The sequence below is a fragment of the Podarcis melisellensis genome, assembly GCF_964234715.1.
Source record: "Podarcis melisellensis genome assembly, chromosome: 4".
Taxonomy (NCBI): Eukaryota; Metazoa; Chordata; class Lepidosauria; order Squamata; family Lacertidae; genus Podarcis; species Podarcis melisellensis.
Window position 1 is genome coordinate 60,948,114 of NC_138531.1, and position 22,309 is coordinate 60,970,422.

Below are 22,309 nucleotides of genomic sequence, written 5' to 3' on the forward strand. Positions count from 1 at the left end.
TATGCATTATAATAGAATTGAATTGTGGTTACATTATATAACTTGTGCTATATCCAAACTAAGAATATTGTGAAAAATATCTAGGGTCTTAGTCAACTACAAGTTTAACATGATTCAACAGCTAATGCTATTCTAGAGTGCATCAACAAAAGTATAGTGTCCAGATCAAGTGAAGTGGAAACCAAACCTTATAAGGAATGGTTGAGGGGATTGGGTATGTTTAGCCTGGAAAAGCGGAGGCTGAGAGGAGATCTGATAGCCATCTTGAAATATCTAAAGGGTTGTCCCATTGAAGATGAAGCAAGTTTGTTTTCTCCTGCTCCAGAGGCTAGGACCTGAACCAATGATTTCAAGTTAAAAAAAAAGAGATTCTGACTAAACATCAGGAATAACTTTTTGACAGCAAGAGCTGTTCAACACTCCTTCCTTGGAGGTTTTTAAGCAGAGGTTAGATAGTCATTAGTCATGGATGCTTTAATTAAGATTCCTGCATTTCAGGGGGTTGAACTAGATGACCCTTGGCATCCCTACCATTCTACTATTCTCTGGCCTAATTCAAAAAAATGGAATAAAAACAGGTGAATCTGCACACTAGAATCCACCTCTTTTAGGCAAGATACAATGCTATTCCCCACACTTATTCTAGGATTTGGGGAAGGCATTGCATTAATACAATTAATAGCATTTCTGTTTTGTCCTTGATTTTAACAGTTTAAGATACAAAGAAAAGAAAAAAGGTGTTTGCAATGTTTGTATGCATGCTCAAAGAACTGACAATGTGGGACTGAAATGAAACAGACTCATAGATGCTCTTGTTGTTCTTATTTGGATGACATTTATGGACATTTATTTTCAAAAGTTCTTTGAACAACATGTTTTCTGAAAAATTGTGTGATTTTTTATTTTATTTTTTTTGCATTATGGCAGCAGGACTGTGGGAGGTGTAAAGATACCACAGTTTTCACTGGGTGCCCATATGTTTTTTCCTTCTTGCTAAGCCACAGTTTGGCTTAGTGGTATGTGCAAACCAGGCCTTATTCATCAGATTACAGTTGCATTTAAAGAAGGTGACCTCAGTAAGTAACCAAGAATGACTGAGATATGCATTTTGTGAATTGACATAATTTTGATGCAACAGTTAAGCCAGAAAAAAAAGAAATGTATACCCTTCCTTTACAGGAATATTCCAAACCCATTCTGCTTATGTAATAAGCATAAGATACATATTTACTATTAAATAAAACAGGTCTGTTATCCATAAAATTACTTGAATTATTTAAAAAATTCTATTCTTAAACTAGTAAAAACAGCAGAGCATAATATACTGACACAGAAAATGCTTTAAAAAGGACAGACAGTTGCAAAGTGGCTGTCAACTTAATATTTCACTTGGAAGAATTAAATCCTTATATGTGTATATCTGCTGAAGGATTATGATTTATTCTCAATTTCAAGAGGGCATTAAGGTTACTCATGGTCTAGAATTGATGTCAGTGGTGATAATATCCAAAATTATATTCAAAGTGTTCTATCATTTCCTATCATAAGCCGATTGAAACTCATTAATGTTCTTCTTTCTCACATGACACAGCTGGGCAAGAGGGATGCCCAGAAGACTCTTAACAGCAGAAATATCTGCATCATTAACAGAGGTATAAGTCTTCATAGTTTCTTGGAGCATTCTAACTGGAAAACGAGAAAAGGAAGATCACAATATGTTTTCTGTAACCCAGTTGGGATATATTTTGCGGAAAGTTTGGATATGTTCAGTAACTTAAACAGAGTTGTAAAGAAATTGTGGTCATTTTAACACAAGACAAGACAGTGGTATTTATGTGACCGTGAATGAATGAATGAATGAATGAATAAATTTATTACGGTCATAGACCAGAAAAGCATATGTGACTGTGTCCCCAGGTTTATCACTCTCAAGATTTCATGCAGAGACTAAGGATAAGTTACTGAGCTATAGTTCTCAGAGTGGTTTAACAGCCCATCCCTATTCCAATGGAACTCTGGGAACTGAAGGTTTGTGAGGGTAATAGGTAAAGGTAAAGGGACCCTTGACCATTAGATCCAGTTGTGACCGACTCTGGGGTTGTGGCGCTCATCTCACTTTATTGGCCGAGGGAGCCGACGTACAGCTTCCAGGTCATGTGGCCAGCATGACTAAGCTGCTTTCAAACTGCTTGGTTGGCAGGAGCAGGGACCGAGCAATGGGAGCTCACCCCGTTGTAGGGATTCGAACCGCTGACCTTCTGATCGGGAAGTCCTAGGCTGTGTGGTTTAACCCACAGCGCCACCCGTGTCCCGTGAGGGTAACAAGGGTCTCCTAAAGCTCTGCCCATCTCAAGTCTCCATTGTGCCCACATTACACAGCCTGAATGCAGCTTTTCAAATCATCAATGAATAAAATGACTCAGCTGGTCTGCCTAATGGGTGGCTTGAATGATGTCCTTGGAAAAAACACACATCATGCAGCATGGACTTCTGACTTGTCACTTTATAATGCTTATAGCCTTTATCTTGATATTTCTTCTTTGCAAAGTTTTATTCATTGCTGACTCCTTATCTCATGTTGCTGTTTGAAACAAGAGGAAGATGGCTTTCATGGTGTTTTCAGGGATTTGAAAGTTCCAGTGTGTCTCATAAAAATTTCCTATATGCAGGTGCATTCAAAGGTGCTTCCAACTTGTGACAAGAGATTGTGCCCATGGCATATGCACTAAAACAATTTCAAATATCGATATAATTCAATTTTGTGTTAAACCGGATTGAATTATTGATTAGTTTAGTATAGAATTTCTACAAAGAATGAGATTCCTTAGACAACTGTTATTAAAGCAACATCTATTTTTTCTTTCTATGAATATTTCTTCTGTAGGACTGCCACTGTCCCAGAGGGAAACATGTTTATGTGCATGATTCTCATTTATTTAAATATGTTCCATTACAACCTTAAATCAGCTCTGGTCTAGAGTTTAAAAGAAGTTGAAATGTCTGGGAAGGTAGGAAATCAGCAAACAGAACTTGTATAGCCAAAAAAGAAAAGAAAAGAAAGTAAACAAAGCAGCATTTTTTCTCTGTTGACAATGAACTGTTAACAGGTGTTACATTTTTTCCATCTGCAATATACTTCTAAGTTCTAAGCAGTTTGCTATGATTTTTCCATTTTTCCACATGGATGTTTACTTCAGAAATTCTAGCCAAAAGGAGTAAAGAGCTGAGTAAATAAGAGGACAGGCAACAATCCTATATTGTTACCTGGAATAGTTCAGTTGGTAGAGCATGAGACACTTAATCTCAGGGTGGTGGGTTTGAATGCCATGTTGGGCAAAAAGATTCCTGCATTGCAGGGGGTTGGACTAGATGATTCTTGTGGTTCCTTCCAACTCTACAATTCTATGATTCTATGAATTAAGCCCCATAAAACTCAATAGAACTTACTTCTGAATAAAGCTTAGCTAGTACTACATATGCCTCTCCTGGATTATGCACATCAAATAATAGCTGGTAATCCTAAATTTTACTCCAACCTCCAGCTGTTTTCTTTGGTACTTGTACTGCTAACAGACTTTATAGATACTCAACTGATACATGTTCTAAATCTGATTTGACTCATAAAGGAGCTGAGGATGAAAGCCATTTAAGGGTCAAGGTCAGAGATTATTTGTGGCAAAATGAAGATTAAAATGCAATCAAGGGCAGCTAGAAATATCTACCTGGTTACAGTGCCTTCCAGGAGCATAGTTTAACCCTTTTATGTATATCCATTGCTTTGTGCATGTATGAAAATAATATATAACTATGCCTGACCACAGCTTGGTTCTTGAATATTTTCAAAACATTACTTACAGAGCAGATAAAGGTTTATATATAAAACACCACAATTCTGTCAGATTATCCGCTGAGTTAACCATGGTAGTTTCAAAAACATTTAAAACTCAAGAGAAAAAACAACACCTAAAATTCTGGATACTTTAAGAGCTGCCTGTCATTTGATATTTCTTGGACAAGTGAGAACAAAATCCTCATGTACCACATTTGTTTTGAAGGAGAAACTGAGTTTTCACTCCCGTCATGGGAGCAGTATTAGAGGCTACATGGAAGGAGAATCATTATGGCAGCGGGTCTGATCCCTTTGTATATGTCTTATGGATTTGCAGCTTCCCCTCTGGTAGAGGTGCATAGCTTCAGGTATCCACATGACAGGTGATGTTTTGTTTTGCTTTCAGAAGATGAGCTTCCTAGGGCATCCTGGAACCATTTCTGGAAACACTTTGGGTGTCTGGGACCATCATACAGGTAGTACTGAATTTGGTCACCCCAGCCACCTCCCAATCTTATATCACAGAAATTGAGTCATTTTCCTGTTTTTTGCCAAGACGACATTCACCGCTTACAGTTGAACAATGATATTTGGCTGACTGATATCCAGAATTGCCTGCAGAGGTGGTTGCAGGCATAGTAGGTTAGGCGGTAAGTCAAGCAGTGAAGCTGCCTGTTTCTTGTGGCAGGGGAGGTCACTAGCTTACAGGGGTCTTAGGGTGGCACTTCAAGAACTCACCACAGTTCAGGGAGCCAGGAGTGGCTGCCACGTACCCAGGCTGCTGGCTGGTGTCAGGTGCAACCTGTGCCATATTGGGGCTAAGAGTCTAGTAACTCCCTCCTGGATTCTGAACAGGAAAGCTGGGAGAGGTATAGGCAAGCAGACAGGCTGCCTGATAGGCATATCTTGCCTGATCCTATGTCAAACATGATACACTGTAATCAATAAAGCTGTATCCATGTTTAACTCCAAGTGTGTCTTCATATATTCATTGCATTCCTGAGCATCACGCTGAGGTGGTACATGATGAAATATCATTCTAACCAGGACCTGTACTTCATGAATTACATTCATATCTGTTCAGAAATTCAAGGATCAATGTGAATGTTTATTCCTTTAAGTAATACAACATTGCACACACAAGGACTGTATGTAAAAGAGGAAAGACTATGTAACTTTCAACTTAATGATCTGTCAGATCTGTCACTAAACCATTTGGTTTGAAAGGAAAGCAATACAGCAATCAGAACTGTATCTGACAAGAGACATGAAGTGTGTGTGTGTGTGTGTGTGTGTGTGTGTGTGTGTGTGTGTATATATATATATATATATATATATATATATATATATATATATATATATAAAACATACATAGCTCTGAAAACACCAGACTATGAAATAACTAGTTTATGTGGCCTGTGACATTACCATGTGATGAGCTCCTGTCTCAATACCTCCTCATTTTATGACTGGAGGGGTCTTAGCTCTAAAGTATTTATTGTCTGGAAGCAAACTAAAGAATTTAATCTGTCAAAGTGTATATAAGTATCTCTTATCTTTCTCCACAAGTACTTCAAAACATTACAAATTCTATTTGAGATATATGCTACAAATGAAAGTTCAGGTTCAGGCTGAATTTATTCTTTCATAAAACAAAATGTGAGAAAAGCCATTTTTACACAGAGTTGAATCCAAAAGTTGCCATCCACATAAGGATGAACAAATCTGTCAATTTTTGTTATCTCAGTTTCTCATATTTCCACTCTGAAATTCAGTTTTCCACATTTCCACAGCAATTTGCTGGTTAAAAAAAAAATCCTCATGAAAATTCACCAGCATTTTTGTGCAGTGGGAAGCAGCTCAAGGTGAGTCGGGGTGAAGAACTATGAATTAGGTCAGTGGTGAGGACCAATGAACAAGACAGGCGATGGGAAAAACCAGGAGTTAGGACCATAGAGGAAGGCATGACTAGAGGACAAACCAGGATGCTGGGCCAAAGAGCAATCAGAACTATAGAAACGCTGTAGGTGACCTTGTTGCTCAAGCAAGGCTTAGCTAGAACAAGAAGCTGTATACTCCTTCCTGTCCAGAAGGATCCAATGATCAGTCTGGGTGGGTAGAGCCAGTCTGAAAGGCTCCCCATGGAGTTGGGTGTCAGCTGCAGTTCAGTGATCTGCCACACAAGGGAGACAGATCTCACTGCTTGGGGAAGTTGGAACAAAAGTAGCAATATTTTAAGCACTCCTCCAAAAAAGTAAACAATTTCTTTATTCAGAAAAGACACACTTCCTTTTTCATGGGTTTGCCTAAAAAAAATTCTTCTTTGGTAATTTAATTTCTTCACATAATTCTTTATGTTGCTGTTGTTTAGTCGTTTAGTCATGTCTGACTCTTTGTGACCCCATGGACCAGAGCATGCCAGGCACTTCTGTCTTCCACTGCCTCCCGCAGTTTGGTTAAACTCATGCTGGTAGCTTCGAGAACACTACCCAATCATCTCGTCCTCTGTCGTCCCCTTCTCCTTGTGCCCTCCATTTTCCCCAACATCAGGGACTTTTCCAGGGAGTCTTCTCTAATTCCTTATAAAACACTTAATATATTACATGTTCCTTCCCTGAAGACCTTGCAGCTTAAATTTTATCTGTGGAGGAAATGATAAAGGTAAGGAAAAGGGGCAGAGGAACACATCTGTGTTTTCAAAACCTAACATTTCAGAGGGACTTCATTTGCATTTTAGTTAGTGCTGTATGTTGTGATCTGAATACGAAGGTAATTTTGAGCATCCATATGTGTTGCACTTCAAGTACCACTGGCGTAAATACCTTTTAAAGCTGCAACACATTGTAGCTTCCCAGTACACAGAACAATATCTAGGTAAGTGATAATCAAACATGATATACTACATGCAAGTTACTATAATTTCACACACAAATGGCTTTTGTTTCTTAATTTCTGGATATGCTACTGCTTAGTGTCCTGAGTCTGTAGTCATTTTTAAAATATATTCCTAATAAATTAGCACTCCATAATTTTTTTTTCTTAATTATACTTTGAACACTGTTTTAAACTAGCTCTCGGGTAGTAAAGCTGCACCATATATGTAAGTGTCCAATTTTCTGCAGTAGCAGAACAAGAGAGCTCAAAAGTCTTCATTCCCTTTGCCATGAAAACTCAAAGGCTGTAGATTTTCATTTCATTATTACCGTGCAACCTTCATATGCCACGGGAGTCCTGAAATGTGAATTTAATACTGGTTGGATGAGTAGTGTAGTTATCATGAATTTTCATGACTAGTTCTTAAGCCCAGTTCCCTGGAGGACAAGAGGCTAATGTACTGGTAAAGTATTGGAGCAAGGAGTTATGCTAAAAGCTAACTTTCTGCTATAATATTTTGTAGAGCTTATATTCCCCCCCCCCCCCCCATGATGGAGCTGAAATGTTTTCTTTGGGTTTCAAAAAGGAACACTTGCCATTATGAAAGCATTTTAATGTTTTGAGCCTCCCTGGGCTAGAAGATATATGTGCTGGCAATCTCAGGTGCTGATTTTGACATGTTACAAGTTTAACTAGTACCTAGCCATACTGCAATTAAGATGGGAAAATCCACAGAGTAAGAGAAGGATATGTGAAAGTAGAAGCAGTTTGTTTTGTTTGGTTGTAATTTACATCAAATTCATTACATTGTGTGCTTTCTTTGTCATTCTAGGATAACGCCAAATAATAGATACAGTTTTCCTGTCCATTGTTTCTAAGCTGTTCCTTGATTTTGTATACATTGCTGAAGAAGTAATAGGCAACCTTTATGGCATATTGGACCACTTTTACAGGTACCTCTGCACAATTACACACACACACACACACACACACACACACAATATTTTGATTTATTTAACTGTTTCTGTCTTGACAATTTCTCCAAATAGACTCAAGGCAGCTAATGAACAGCTGCAGAGTGGGCAGGAGTCAAGTATAATCTATTCGGATCCAATGCCTAAGCCAATACCACTCACATTCTGCAACCAATAAAGTTGTGGCCTTTTTTAGCCCATTAACCCAAAATGCTTGTGTCCATGTGTCTTATTTCATCACAAAGCAAGGAGTGAGGCCTTGACTCACAACTGGCAGTGACACGTGATGATGTCAGAAGAGCAATGCAGCTGTTGGGATTTGTGTACTCACCAGCTGCATGATAGCAGCATATTGTTTACATCATGTGATGTTTCTGATGTTACTGAGCATGAGACAGGATGTCCTGCGCTGTTGCCAGGGTTGTGTTCTCAGTGTAACTTGAGACCTTCCTGTTGTTGCTTCAGAGGAGGATGCAGTGCGTTGTACGGAGGCTGCTGAGAGAGCAGACATGTTTGTACTAGCTCCGTGTACAGTGTACAGTCTGTGAATAAAGTAGAATGCTAGTCTACTTTCAGACTGTCTCTTTCTTCTGCTGAGATACAAGGGGAAAGTGAGTGTGCATCTCTCAAAAGGGAAGTGTCGCTTATCACCGGTCTCTGTGGACTGAGTGAAGACCAGCCAGAGGCAGACCACAGGAGAGAGGCCCCGGTGCCTGGGAAGAGGAGTCAGCCTTTCCCGAGGGGGCTGATCGCCCTACCTGCACTGCCTCACACACCACTACTATGAACAATAATAAAAACAGAATAAAACAAAGCTTTAAAAGATTAATATATGCTCAGCTCAAAAAGCTAACAATATCCAACCAATTTAACAAATTTCAGCTACACAAGCATAATATAACTGTCAGCAAACTTTTCACAATCAACAAACTGTCTTTTTTTTAAGCCAGTCTTTGTCAGACATCTGAATCAGTATAGTAATAAGGTGGGTGCCCCAGCAGAAAAGGCCCTACCTTCAACTGACACAAGTTTTGCCTCCTAAGGTCAAGGGTTTTGGAGCAGGGCTTCAGAGGATTATCAGTGTGTGTGGAGGAGCACACAGGAAATGGCCTTTTAAAAAGTACTGAGGTCCTAGGGTAACCAGCTTCTTTTTCCTTCGAAAATTGTTGTTCCATAATCCTGACTTGTGAGCCTCCTTTGTATGCCTTAGGTTTTTGTCACTCTCCCTCTCTGTCTTTCTCAGGGAAGACTTCCAAAATTGTACTTGGAATACAGATGTGTCCTTCGGACATGATAATGGAAAATCCAGAAAATAGCAAGAAATTAGACTGAGTTGAGTAATCCAGTTTAACAAATTCATGCATTAAGATCTTTTAAGGCATGACATGGGTGTAGCCAGGCTTTTTGTTGGGAGGGGGGAAGGCCTTTTGTTGGGTGGGGGCAGAACTCCAGTTAGCTATGTATTTTTATTGAATTGGGGGGCAGCTGCTATGCCCATGAGGCCTGACATCATATTTGGGACTATTTTAGATTTGAACCTAAAATATTGTAAAGGACATGCTATTTATAGCACTGTTGGATGAAATTTAAAATGAATATAGAAATTAAACTATGGGTGTGAAATTCTGAAATTAACTCACAGTGGCTTTTCTGAACTGTTTTTTAAAAAAATGTCCCAAATAGAATGAAGTGAGCATCATTTTACAATAAGAAGTGTACTGTAATATGATCATATTCCTACAAAATATGTTAGCTATCTTATCTTTCTCCCCACCCCCCATTCCATGATCCTTGGGAACATCAAATTATTAAGGAAGGCATTCAGAGAATTGTCATCACCCTAATAATATTTAAATCTGTTGGGTTTCTTGAGTGCAGCCCCATTAACTGTAGTTTCAGGGAGAAGGGGAGGAAGGTTGAGGTTCGCAGTGTAAATTCCTCCATATTGCAGGACAAGAAATGACTATTTCATTTCCTTGTTTCCAAGTTAGCAAATAGCTCTGAGTGAAATTAGCATGTGGCATTAAGCCTTCTAGCCTAGGCTGCTGTGCCTAGTGTAATAGCAGAAAGTCTTGAATCCGCCAGCCCTGTGTGAGTGAGCTCTGTGCCTCGATCATTGGTCTTGTAATGGCAGGAAATGGGACATTGCACACCAGTGTGCTTCATTTGTCTCCTGCATGCTGGGATTGATCTGGCTGTGTGCTTCATTTCCACAAGCATATGAAAAAGCCTTCCATTTTCTAGGACTATAAATCTATCTAGAGGTTCTGTATCTTGTTACTGATAAGGAAGACCTTGTAGGCAATATTTGAACACAAGCAAGTTATTTGTTTATTCATATCTTACAGGTTTTGTCTTGTCTCTCTTCTCTCTGTTTCCTTTGTTCTACACACACACACACACACACACACACACACACAAACAAACAAACAAACACCCATTCCCTTTTTCCTACTAGGGCTTCCTAGGGACAAATGCCTGAAAGAAAAACTGGAAAGAGTTGCAGCTCTAAGGATACAACCAGAGGGTTTCAGTGCTGCTGTGTGAAATAACGTGGTTCCAAACCACCAACTGAGAAGGCAAGCTGAATTTTTTTTAGCAACAGGTTTCCTCTCAATTCCCCAAAGCTTCCATTTCCCTAAGTGATAAAAATGTATAGAGCCAACAGAGGGGCTGAAATGGGGAAGATACAAAATATAATTACTGCAGCAATGAGGCTGTCAAGTTGCTAACTTCAGGAATGCTTTCTTTTTGTCACTATCACATAACCATTTCAACCCATCATGAGAAATAAGAACAAGTCTTAAATCTTAAACACAGTGCTGCAGAGTCTTCAAAGGTCCATTTTGCAATGCCCTCAGAATGAAGGGAAGTGCTATTTTTAGTTGGCATATTATCCAGCGGAATTATCCATTCATCAGCTCGAAATAGTTGGGGAGAGGGGAGGAATCACTTTGCGTGTGATGTAAAGAAAATCTTTTTTTCATATTGGTAAAAAGCTTCAGCGGGCCTCCTGAGATGGATTAAATGTCTCAATCTATTAAGCAAAATGGCATTTAAAGTGATGAATACCAAATGAGACCGGGAAAAATCAGACACACACACAAAAAACCCCCTACAAATCCATCTCTGAGATTACTGACACACCTTCTACAGCTCCAGAGAGTATTGTGAGTTCAACTTAGGCTTTCACCAATGCTTGAATCATTTGGGATGTCGAACAACATTTGCAATTTAGAATAGCTACAACATTGATCTAACTTTTATTGGATGAAATGGTTCTCAGGAACTGAGCACCAGTCCCTCACAGTGCTCAAAGCCCACTTTTAATTAAACATCAGAGGCTGTAATCTGCCCAGGACTCTGCAGAGGCCTCTGGCATCACCTCTATGTAGTGGGTCACCAAAGTGCCATCTCCCAGGAGCAGTCCTATCCCCATGCCTCGCTTCCACGCTGGTTCTTTCACCTCACCCTGCTCAGAGCCCGAGGCCCTGGTACATACAGGTCACAACAGATTACACAAATGGTGTATGCACTGCATCCAAACTTATTTACCAAGGATCCAGAAAAGCTGTTTAAGTTGGGCTTGGTCTAGTGTGCCTTGCTGGAAAATGTGTTCTATCTATCCATCTCACTTCTGAAGAAGAATTGCATCCTTAAAGTAATGGGAGTTTTCAATATAGAAGCTGAAAAATGGTCACTTCCTTAGGAACTGGAAAATCTTTTTAAAATGTACATTCAAAATAAAACAGCCTGGCCATAAAACCGGGACGGGAAGGCTGTATGAAGATAAACTAAAAATCCCTGTTCCTTGGAATCCCATTTCTGTTTGTGTTTAAAATATAGCCATGTGTGTCAGCTGTGAATAGCATGTAAAATCCAGAGGCTGTCATAGCCATAGGCTGCAAAATCTTGCATGCCCACCGGAAAGTTACAGGAAAGGCATTCTCTTCACATCAAATGCTAGGCGTGAATAGATACTTTCATTCCCATCTATAATGCATTGAATAACAGGAATTCTGATAGAGGGGATGTAGCTAATGCTCACTGTGAAATGTATAGGCCAGCTTCTCCAATGCACAGTGTATTCACAGGCAGAAGAAAGATAATTGAATCTGCCTTTCCTCCCCTGTGCAGGTTTTTGTGTGAGCGAAGAAGGCTGTATTGCAAGCAGAAACTCCTACTATGTGAGCGAATGGGTGCAAGCATTGTGCTTAATTCTTCATTACCTTGTGATTGTGGCATTAGCTAGAATCTTAACCTAATCTTCTGGCAGCCTGGCCACAACACTAATAAAGATTGATATTTGACATTTGTGGTGTGCTCTCCCTATTGACTGCTCATTATTCTGGTATGCTAAATAACACAGTCGCTCACACACCATTTCTTAAAGGGGGCTATTGTTAACTGCTTATGCTATTTTTACCAGCTTGCTTTCCCCCTCCTCTCTTCAAGCCTATATACTCCTGAGTGCTGACATTTAAATCTTTCTATAGTTCAGCACATCCTATCTGCCCGATCATTTCTCAGATCCTGGAGTCCCCCTAGACACTATCTCGGCTCTTTTGTTCTCAGTCAGCAGGTCTCTGATGTGTTACTAAAGCTGGAATAAAATATCAGGAGGATAGCGTTTGCTTCTTGATGAACATGTCTGCAGCCATAATAAGTTCAAAATGACTCCCTGCCCTACATTCCATCATGACATCTACAGTCCACTAAGAGCAATACCTTGAAGCTGTGCTGTGCATGACAAGGACACATCTGACGGTACTTGTGGTAACTACTTACTGGTTCAGTAATACTTTTTCACCTGAACCTCAGCCTCAGCTGGTGACAACCAGTGAGCATACTGCTAAACAGTGGACTTCATGGATAGGAAAAGGGAGTGTGCTTAGTGGTTAGAGTTGGACAAAGGAATGTAGAGTCCAAATCTCCACTGGGTGCTCTAAGGCCTCATGTACACCACCCTAGGCTCATTGGAGAATGGGTGGCCCTAGCTGTGACTTTAAAATGGAAGGTGAGAGCAAGCTCACTTATCAAGAAGTTGTTGGTCAGGACACTTCCAGCACATTTTGTCTCATATATATGATTCCACTACATGTAGAGACTTACTTGTTTTTAAATTGAAAGCTGGGAATCTAGGTCCAAAGATGCGCTAGGCGATAGGTCCAGAATGCAGACAAAACCTAGAAAACTGGGTCAAATTGCACTTTGAAAAAAGAGAGTCTGGGTTCCCCACTAACCAAATCAAAGTAATGACTATACCACCTTGGTGCTGTGCTGAGAAAGCAAGTGAGCAACTATAATGTAAACTGTTCCGGCTGCTTGAGATAGAAGGGCATAGAATCTCGATAATATGCCTCGAGCCTAGTTTCAAAACCTGGTTTATTACAGCTCTATACAGTTTCTCTGTGCAATCTGTATTATGGTCTCTTTTGGGATGTGAGCCAAGTTAGCAATGCTTGAAACCTTCACTGCCTCAGCCTTCTGAAGTGTTGCTGCTGGCTCAAGCAGTAAGACACTTAATTTAATTAGAAGAGTCTGCCATAGTTGAAACTGCTGAATATACTATTTTTCCAGTGGAGCCAAGGTAAATCTAATTTATTAGAAGTTTTAAACTGTGTTGTATCATTGTTACTGTGCTCTTTGGCTCTCAGCAGCTGCATCATTGAATGAAATGTCCAAGTCCCACTGAAAGCAGTATTTCATCTTTCCGACCTGCATGTACTGCTAATGTGCTTGGCATCTTTTCTTCTGCTGAAGTGATGGTGTACATTGCATTATTCTCCTCCTGCATGGTGACGTGATTTTCCACCTGTGGAACCATGCCAGGTTGGTGGTTTATGGGACATTTGTAGATGCACTAGTGTCTTTTTGTGATGCGGTTATGAGGTGGCATAGTAGTCCTGCAGTTTGTAGCAGTCCTTATTGGTGCCCAGTACATGGTCGCATGGGGAATTGTTTGTTCAGGTTGGCATCCCATTGAGAGCTGAGTTGTTGTTTTTGAATTTCACATCAGTGGCCAACCTGATGCCCATGGGAAACTGGCTAGCAGGACCCAAGCACAATAACACTCTCCCCTCCTGTGGCTTCCACCAATTCAGAAATATCCTGCATAGTCTGCAACACATGGCAAGGGACTGTGAGACACTGAGCAGGGAGCTGAAGAGACTTGGGGCACAGGTAGTCTTTTCATCACTCCTTCCTGTTGAAGGTCGTGGCCCAAGAAGAGAGAGGAAAATACTTGAGGTAAATCACTGACTGCGCAGGTGGTGTCGTCAGGAAGAATTTAGATTATTAGATCATGGTCTCCGCTTCCTTGAGGTGGGACTTCTGACAAGACATGGACTGCACCTCAGCAATGAAATGCTGACTGATTGACAGTTATGGGGGTGGCAGAGAAATTCGAAAATAGAGTGAGGAATGGGAATACAATACCCCAGAGGAAGTGAGCTGACTTGAGGAGGAACACAGTGGCTCCACACTTCAACATTTTCTTGCAAGTGTCCCAGGAAATTCAGGATTAAGATAATTACATTTTTTCAGTGGAACTTCCACTATTTTTTAAGGTCCATATTTTGGCTTGCTTTGTGCTATGCACTGTGACTACTTCAGAAATTGTAATGAATGAAGCTAAAACATGATGTTTTGTCCATCACACAAGAATACCTTATTCAAATACTCTACCTGCCATGGGATGCTCATCTTTTCCTGTTATTATCTTACAAAGGTGGCTGGACTTTTTCTCTCAGCACAGCGTGAACTCATCAGTGGATAAGCTTATTACAGATAATCTTATTTACTTTACTGCCTCTCTCCAGAATAATCCTGTTATAGTTCTCTCAAGGGCTTATCACCTTGAATCCATCATGCCACCATCATTGCATAGGTATACAAAAACCTGTATATATAGCACAACGGGCAAGCGGTATTGTTGTTTAACATTCATTCTGTCATTTCTGAAGAGAACTATATAAGGAGACGGCAACTTGGATAGCTTTAAAAGCAGATTAGGCAAATTCATGGAGAATAAGGCTACCAATGACTATAGGCTATGCTACTTCTCCATAGTCAGAGGCTATATATGTCTGAACACCAGTTGCTGGAAATCCCAGGGTGGGAGAGTACTCTTAGGTTCAGGTTCTGCTTGCAGGTTTCACATGGGCACCTTGTTGGACACTAGGAGAACAGGAGACTGGACTAGATGGGCCATTGGCCTGAGCCCACCCACTCGTCTCACGTTCTTTTGTTCTTTATGACATTATTTTACCTGAACTGTTTGCCTTGGTACCTGTACGACAAGCGCTCTATTAATATGAATTTTCCCTTTCAACTGAGCTCCTATTCAGGTGGGTGTGTTCCGTGCATCCTTAATGCATTTGCAAAAGTTAACTTTTTTTGTAAAAAAGTAGTATCCATAAGATCTTGGTACAGGAATGCGTATTGCAGTAAAGACATGCATGGTGGGATGGAGCTGCCCTCCTGACACCACCAGCCCTGCAGCTTACCTGGAAAGGACTGGGGTGGGACAGGGTGATGGCGATGTTCTGGCTGCAGGGGCATCCATTGTGGTGTTCCTGCCAGCCTTCTCGTGCAGCCAGGACCTCTCTGCTGCCCTGCCTCACCTCACCCATATCTAAGTATCAGGATAAGCAACAAGGTGTTTCAGGAGCCCTTGAAAGAATTACAGTTCCCATGGTCCCATAGGACCTTGAATTCTTGCATGCTGCTATTCAGTGTATCAGGACAATGAAACAGGTGACAGGGAAGGGACAAAACTCACTTCTTACTTCTCTCCTTCCCTAGTGCACTGCTGCAGTTACTGCCACCTACCAGGTAAGGAAAGCAAAGGCATGGGGTGTTTTGAAAGTGGGGCCTGTCGCAGAAAGCATTGGTGACATGTGGAAATGGAGGAGAAAAGGCATCAAGCCGGTGCAGAATCTGGGGGCTTTAAAAGGTAAGTGGGTGTATAGGGTGGAATCTACACACATGTTAAAAACATTGTGAAAATGCTTTTAAAAAAACAAAACCGTTTTGAAAAATGCCTTGAATTTGCTATAGCTCTCCGGTGTCAGAATTGTATATTGCACTTTGCAAAACATTTTATTTGCAGCTGTATAGTTGAGCGGCTCAACTTGAGCCCCAGGATTGGTTTAGGTTCATTAAACTGATATACTGCTTCCTACTACCCAAGGTCCATTAAGGTCCATTCTCTTATTCCCTTAAAAATCTTGTGAAGGGAGTTGTATAGGCAGTATTTCATGTGATGCTGTTAGTTGAAATATGCCCCTACCATTTAAAAGTACTGTTCTTTACTCTTAGACCATGTTTAGTTTGGGACGTGTATTGTAAACCACTGGAAACAAACAAACAAACAAGGAAACAAGAAATAAATCCCTCTTTTTCTCCAACCCATTTTTATATGGTTTTCTCAAAAAAGTTACATATAAAACTCATTTAAGAGTCAGCATGGGCACATTACTTAAGACACAAATTCTCATTCATATATGGAGTGCATTAACTATATTAAAATAGTCTTTTAAGGTATTGCTCAGTTAAAAAAAACCCTGACAGCAGGAATAAACAAATCTTCAGCACTTTAATTTAATTTAATTGTAGCAAAAATGCTGTATTAGCTGCTGATCCATTGAGAAACATTGAGCCAGAAGGAAATATGGCCATTCAGTAAAAACCTGGGCAGTTTCCCGCTAACTTCTGACACCCAACATATATACATCAAACAACCACTAATTTATTAGGCTATTCATTAAAAACTATAACAACTTAAAGAGAGTGGCAATTGTATGCTCTAAAGATTTTTGTGTGTGATGTAATAAATAAAACCACAGAAGGAAATTCATCTAATAAAAATTGGCTCCATATTCCTGCTTCCTAAAGAAGGTGCTCTCTTAAGTATTGCCAACCATTTTTCTTTGTTTCTCTCTAGTCATAAAAAAAAAAAACTGGACATTTACAAGTCAAGCAACATTATGCACTCCATGAAATAAATTACTCCCCCTCCTGATTGCATGCTGTGTTGGCATAAAACTTGCACACTGTACAAACAGGTAAAAGTAAGTCTGGCAAGTGCCTTTCGTGGGCATCTTTTGCAGCGCTGAAAAATGCTTCCCTTGTTTGGATTTTTTTCTGCATCCCATTCAACAAGTCATGTAGATTGCCCTCATTCTCTTTCACTCTTAATTAATTGAATTTGTTCTCTGCAATGTTATTATGGGATCATCTTGCTTACTACATGGTCCTGATTTCATGTGATTTCCTTTGTTAACTGATGTACAAAGCATCGTTGTGATATGGTTATATACCCAGCTTTGATTGGCTTTATAACATCATGACACTATCCAATTGACTGTAGGAACCCTTCCTGACTACTCCAGGAAGAGAAATGCTACTTTCCCTTTCTCAGTGGGATCTCTCCACTGGATCAAAAGCATTTTGGGGTCACTAGGCAAAGTCTGAATCCAACTCATATGACCCAAGCAGTTTTTGGGTCTGCTGAGATTTTGGACACTAGCAATGGAGTCTAGTGATAATATTTTGTAGGTAGACCTTCATCTTGGTATTTGTCAAGGCAGGAGCTGGGAGCTGGTGAGCAATAACTCAGAAGGTATCAGTTAAGTTAACTCTTTATCCAAGGAAACAAAACAGCTCAGGCCTTGTGAACACAGCAACTATTCCCAGCAAGTCTTGCCCCAGAAAGTGTGAACTGGGTGAGTTTAACTTTAGATGCAGACTTAATCAAATTTATACACCATGCCTACTTGTGAGGCTATAATTGAAGCAATGGATAGATGAAAGATAAGCAGACATTGCAGTAAGAAACTAGACTGTAAGGTCTAAGAATCATAGCTCAAATTCTTTTACCTTATGTATAGAATATTTAGATAATAATTTGTAAGTATCATTATGTGAAAGGGGCACATTTAAATGAGAATTCTTATCTTTCTTGTGCTCAAGGGTCAGTTGCTAGCAATTTTGCCACATCTTATGAAATATCTTACTGTATTGATTTAAAGCCTTGATTACAACAACCATATCCTCAAGTAGAAAAATCTTTTTTTTTATTGTGTTTTCCTCAGAGGACAAGTAACAATTATTTTGAAGATTTATATCTTTGGTAAGAGCACCTTGCCAAGAGAATTTTTTTAAAAGGAAACCTCTCCATTGCTAAATTGATGTTTACAACCTTTCTACTCTTTTCACTTCTAGATTTAAAAAATGGTCTTTGGAAACCATAAATTAGCTGAAGAAAAAGATGCACTTTTCTGTGAGTAGGTCATAATTTTTACTTAAATTTGCATTAATAGTTTCTGCAGATCTGTTTCTAATATTGAAGAAACCCTTTTACAGTGTTATTTATGAGTTGGTAAATAAATACCAATGACTTTTACCCACACTGATCTCCAGAATGTGAAAGCAAGGAGGAAACACACAGTTGTGTCCATGAACGTGTGCAAGAGTTTCTTCTTCAAAAACCTGACTCCAATCCATTGCCATTTTGAATTTGTCCAGTTGTATTTTATCTCTACAACAAATGTAAACTTATATTCATTACACATTTCATTTAACACTAATAGAAAATGCCTCTCTTCATGTTATATCTTTCCCCCCACAACAACAACACCCCAAAGTAGTTTTGACTGTCCTCCTTCCATTTTTCAAGCTCGGGTGCTCTTCCTCTCTCTCTTCGCTCCTTCCATTCTCAAATTGCATTGCTCGGCTTGAGCAATCTGTAGTTTGCTGTTAAATCCAAACTGGCAAACTATGGCTTGTGCAAACAGAATATGCCTGTAAAATGAAAACTAATATTTGATGCCACAGTATATTCTTCATGGGTGAGTTGCCTTCAATAATAGAACTGGTTGCCTAGAAAGATAATGGAGCTGTTTTCCAGATGCTTATGAAAGGGTTAGTCATTACCATGAGTGACTTCAGCTTTATGGTGGTGTATCTTATGCAGGTTTGGGCTAGATAAAGCTCTGGGTTCCTTTCAACTCTTACGGTTTTTACAACACAAGGAGTACCTGAATTATGCATGTATTTTTATCATGTGTTTTCTCTCTAGCATGCTTTGAAAAATAGAAGTGGATAGACTTTTTATATCACTTTGCATATAAAGACAGCTTCTGGAATATCGTGTCCTCCCTAAAAGTGGGCACGTGTTGCGGTGAGACCTGGAGACTGATCTCCTGTGTTGTGGGTGTGTAAATTGGACAGCCACAACACCCGATTGGCAGGTCCCTCAATGTTGGGTTTAATCTGGCCAATGGGGCGCAGTACAAACAGATTGAGGGACCTATATATACACCCATGCACGTGACCCAGAGTTTCCTCTTTTGGCTCGTGCATTCGGAACACCCGCCCACCTATCCCTATTTTTAGGGCATTTTGCGATTGACCTTGCTATGCCGTCGTGTGTCGTCTGTCGTTGCGACAAGGGCACAGCAGGAATTCCCCCCACTTGGCTGATTGGCTGTTGCCATTTGGGTTTCGCCTGCCGTGTAGCAAATCGTCACAAAGCGTGTTCTCCTTCATGGAGAGCACGTGTTGCGGTGGGGGCCACAAGGACACTCCAAAGTTGGGGGCGGGCTAAGTGATCGTTGGCCACTGATGTGATTGGGGCTTCCCTTGTTGTTGGGAAGAAATTAATGTTGCCATTTATTGATTGACAGCCAGAAATGCTAAAACTCCTTGCACGAGGCTAGGGCTTCCTCTTCTCGCCCGTGCAGCGGATTGCCCGTCCCTCCCTCCCTATAATAGGGTTGTTCGCTTTGACCTTGCTATGCCTGTCATGGGGTCGTCTGCTTTGGAGCGGGGGACTGGTAGGAGTTTTGTCCATCTGGCTGATTGGCTGGGGCCATTTGGTTTTTGCCTACTGCGTAGCAAATCGTCACAACTTGTAAGGTTGTGGTTAGGCATTGGTTTGTGGTTTGGTTGGTTGAGGGGCATGGATTGGCTGTGCCTGCCCCTCTAATGCTGCTGCTGCAAGGGATTCCATTAAAGGAATTGGGGGCTAACTATTGCTTGTCCACTCTGTCAAGGGGGCTCGGGCCATAGCAATGAGCTCCTGGTTGCATTTGGGGTGAGGGCAGGTTCCCTGCTCCGCGTAACCCCCAAGTGTATTCCCCCATTCTGACTTTCGCATCGTGCGGAATGTCAGTCTGTCCCCCATGGTGGGGGCAGATAGTCGCAACCAATGCCTAAGCAACCACTCACAAATTTGTATTTTAATAAAGTTGTGGCCAAAATTATGCCAAAAACCTTAAACAAAAATTCTGTGTGATGTCTGAGTTATTGGGGTGGACCTGGGGACCTCGACACGCAACTTGTAAGGTTGAGGATAGGCACTGGTTCAGGTGATAGGGATGGGATAACGGTCTTGCCATCCCTACGTGAAGGGTATTCCGTTAAAGGAATCCAGGGACTCAACTGATTTGGTCAACCCCTGTGAGGGGATTGTGCCCATGCCTCAGTCCAGGCGAGCATCTGGGTGGTAAACAGAGTCTGTTCCTGGCTTTTCACCTTCCCAGGTGTTCACCCTTGGCTGACCTAAGCTGCTGCCCTGGGTCAGTGCTGCCTGCAAGGGTGCAGGAAGCTAGTCGAACCAGGGCCTATGCAACCACTCACTTTTCTGTAATCAATAAAGTTGTGGCCTAAATTCTGCCAAAAAGCAGAACTAAAATTTGAGTCAAATGTGTCTTTATTTAGGGGGGAGGTCTCTGGGTCTGAACACGCAAAATGTGCAACTTGCAGAAATCTATTTTATAGCCCCTGTCTTTAGGTTTACCATGGAAAAATCTTCAGAATGTGCTTGATGATGATAGATGAGAGAAATTATGTTCTAATGATACTGTTTCTAAATCAGAATTTATAAAATTTAGAGGTTACCACAGCAATTGAACCATCCATCTGATGCATACTCATTTGACCTTTCTTCATATTTGCAAAATGTGTGCACCTTTCAGATTTTCATCTTTTTATACTCTTCATATCTTATTCTTTGAAAAGTTGCTTACATAAATCATTCTTCTTGGGTTTAGTCATCATACAGAAGACACAAGCAATTTTATGGCAATCTAATCCTATTTTGCAAGAATATGGAAGGCAGGTATCTTTGAAATCTGCCTGACCTCATTTAATTTGCCTCATATCAAATTTGACCTAATCAAACCTCCTTTATGCAACTAAGTATCAAACTGCTGCTCTTAATAGATGTTCACATCATGTGCATATTTGAAGCTGTTGTTTGATCTCGAAAGCTCTGCACTTTCTAATTTTGAGTCTTCCAGTCAAGTAATTGCATTATGAACTGCATAAGTAAATGGGAAATTCCTGCTTAGCACATGAAAAATGATTACCCATGGTCAGTCTGTGGCCAATTTTAATTGACATTGTGAAATCAAGGATTCAGGTAGATCATAACAGATCAACATTAAGGTTAAATGGTGAAGAACCTTGGTTCCTCATCCAATTTCAAGACTCTGCCCACTACCTAATACTTTCAAAACTTCAATAAAACTAAGATAAACATAATACTCACAGCTGTTTTTCTAAGAAGTTAAAACTTAGCAAGCATATCATATTATTTAGTCTAAAAATAATTATATTCTCTTTCCCCCACTGATTCTGGCATCTTAATGTTAGGAAAAAACAGCCCCTCAATTTGCAATGAATTATTTTATTTGAGGTTGACAATGATGAAACGGAAGGGCTCACGCTACAAATTCTGTGCCTCCATTTGTCTTTGTTGATAAAGAGAGCACTGTCAGACGCTAGGGAGGTCAGGCTCACAGCAAATTTAATGTGACTGTTTATCTGTGCATTGAATAAGTTTGCACAGAAATGATAAATGCAGACATCACCATGACTTCTCTTAGCATAGTAACTTAAGAAGAAAGAAGGTTACATCCTAGCATTTCTTGATTACAGCCCCACCCACTCTAAGCCCGGTTTTGGCAGGGGAGGGCACTGTATAAATAAAAATTATTATTATTATTATTAACTTTCAAATACAGTATTTCCTGTTCAACACATTGTCAATAACCTCACTTCAAAATCCTACAGTGCTGAATTCTGCAAACAACACAGAAGTATTATGTGATTCCATTTTGTCAAAATCTTGATGAGCTTGAGGATAATTATGGCTGAAACAAATTTGCCTGTAGAGATTCAGTGCTACTGGTGCTGACACCACCTCTGCCACTCCCAAATCCATATGCTTTCCCTCCAGCGATTTGCTGCCAGAACCATGTATGTTCTTCATGATTTATGTGCCTACAATTCAAGACTGGGTAGGAGTGTGACTGTATCATTACATGCTGCTTTGCTGTTTAGTGAGCACTGAGGCACACACACAAAGCGTGTTCTCCTTCATGGAGAGCACGTGTTGCGGTGGGTCTACTGAGCCACCCCTTTGTTGCCAGGCAGGTTCTCCATGATGGCCTGGGGGCAGCAATTGGTTTGCTGGGTTGCTGGGGGAAAAGTTATGTTGCAATTTTGGTGGGAGGGGTAAAATGTTTAAATACTCTGCATGCAGCTTGGGACTTTCTCTTTGCTGCATGCAACGGATCACCCGCCCACCCGCCCTAAAGTAAGGGGTTGTTGCTTTGACCTT

At 40.4% G+C, this 22,309-nt stretch overlaps 1 protein-coding gene and 1 long non-coding RNA gene across 4 annotated transcripts in view; one reads left to right on the forward strand and one right to left on the reverse strand.

Annotated features, from left to right (window-relative positions):
* Positions 1-22,309, reverse strand: part of LOC309368099 (uncharacterized protein) — a 362,074-nt gene that overhangs the window by 130,272 nt on the left and 209,493 nt on the right. The window lies entirely within an intron of this gene.
* On the forward strand, positions 6,409-10,257 carry LOC309368176. Its single transcript, XR_014167591.1, has 4 exons — positions 6,409-6,490; positions 7,536-7,656; positions 8,921-9,009; positions 10,136-10,257. It is a non-coding gene; the product is annotated as an uncharacterized lncRNA (long non-coding RNA).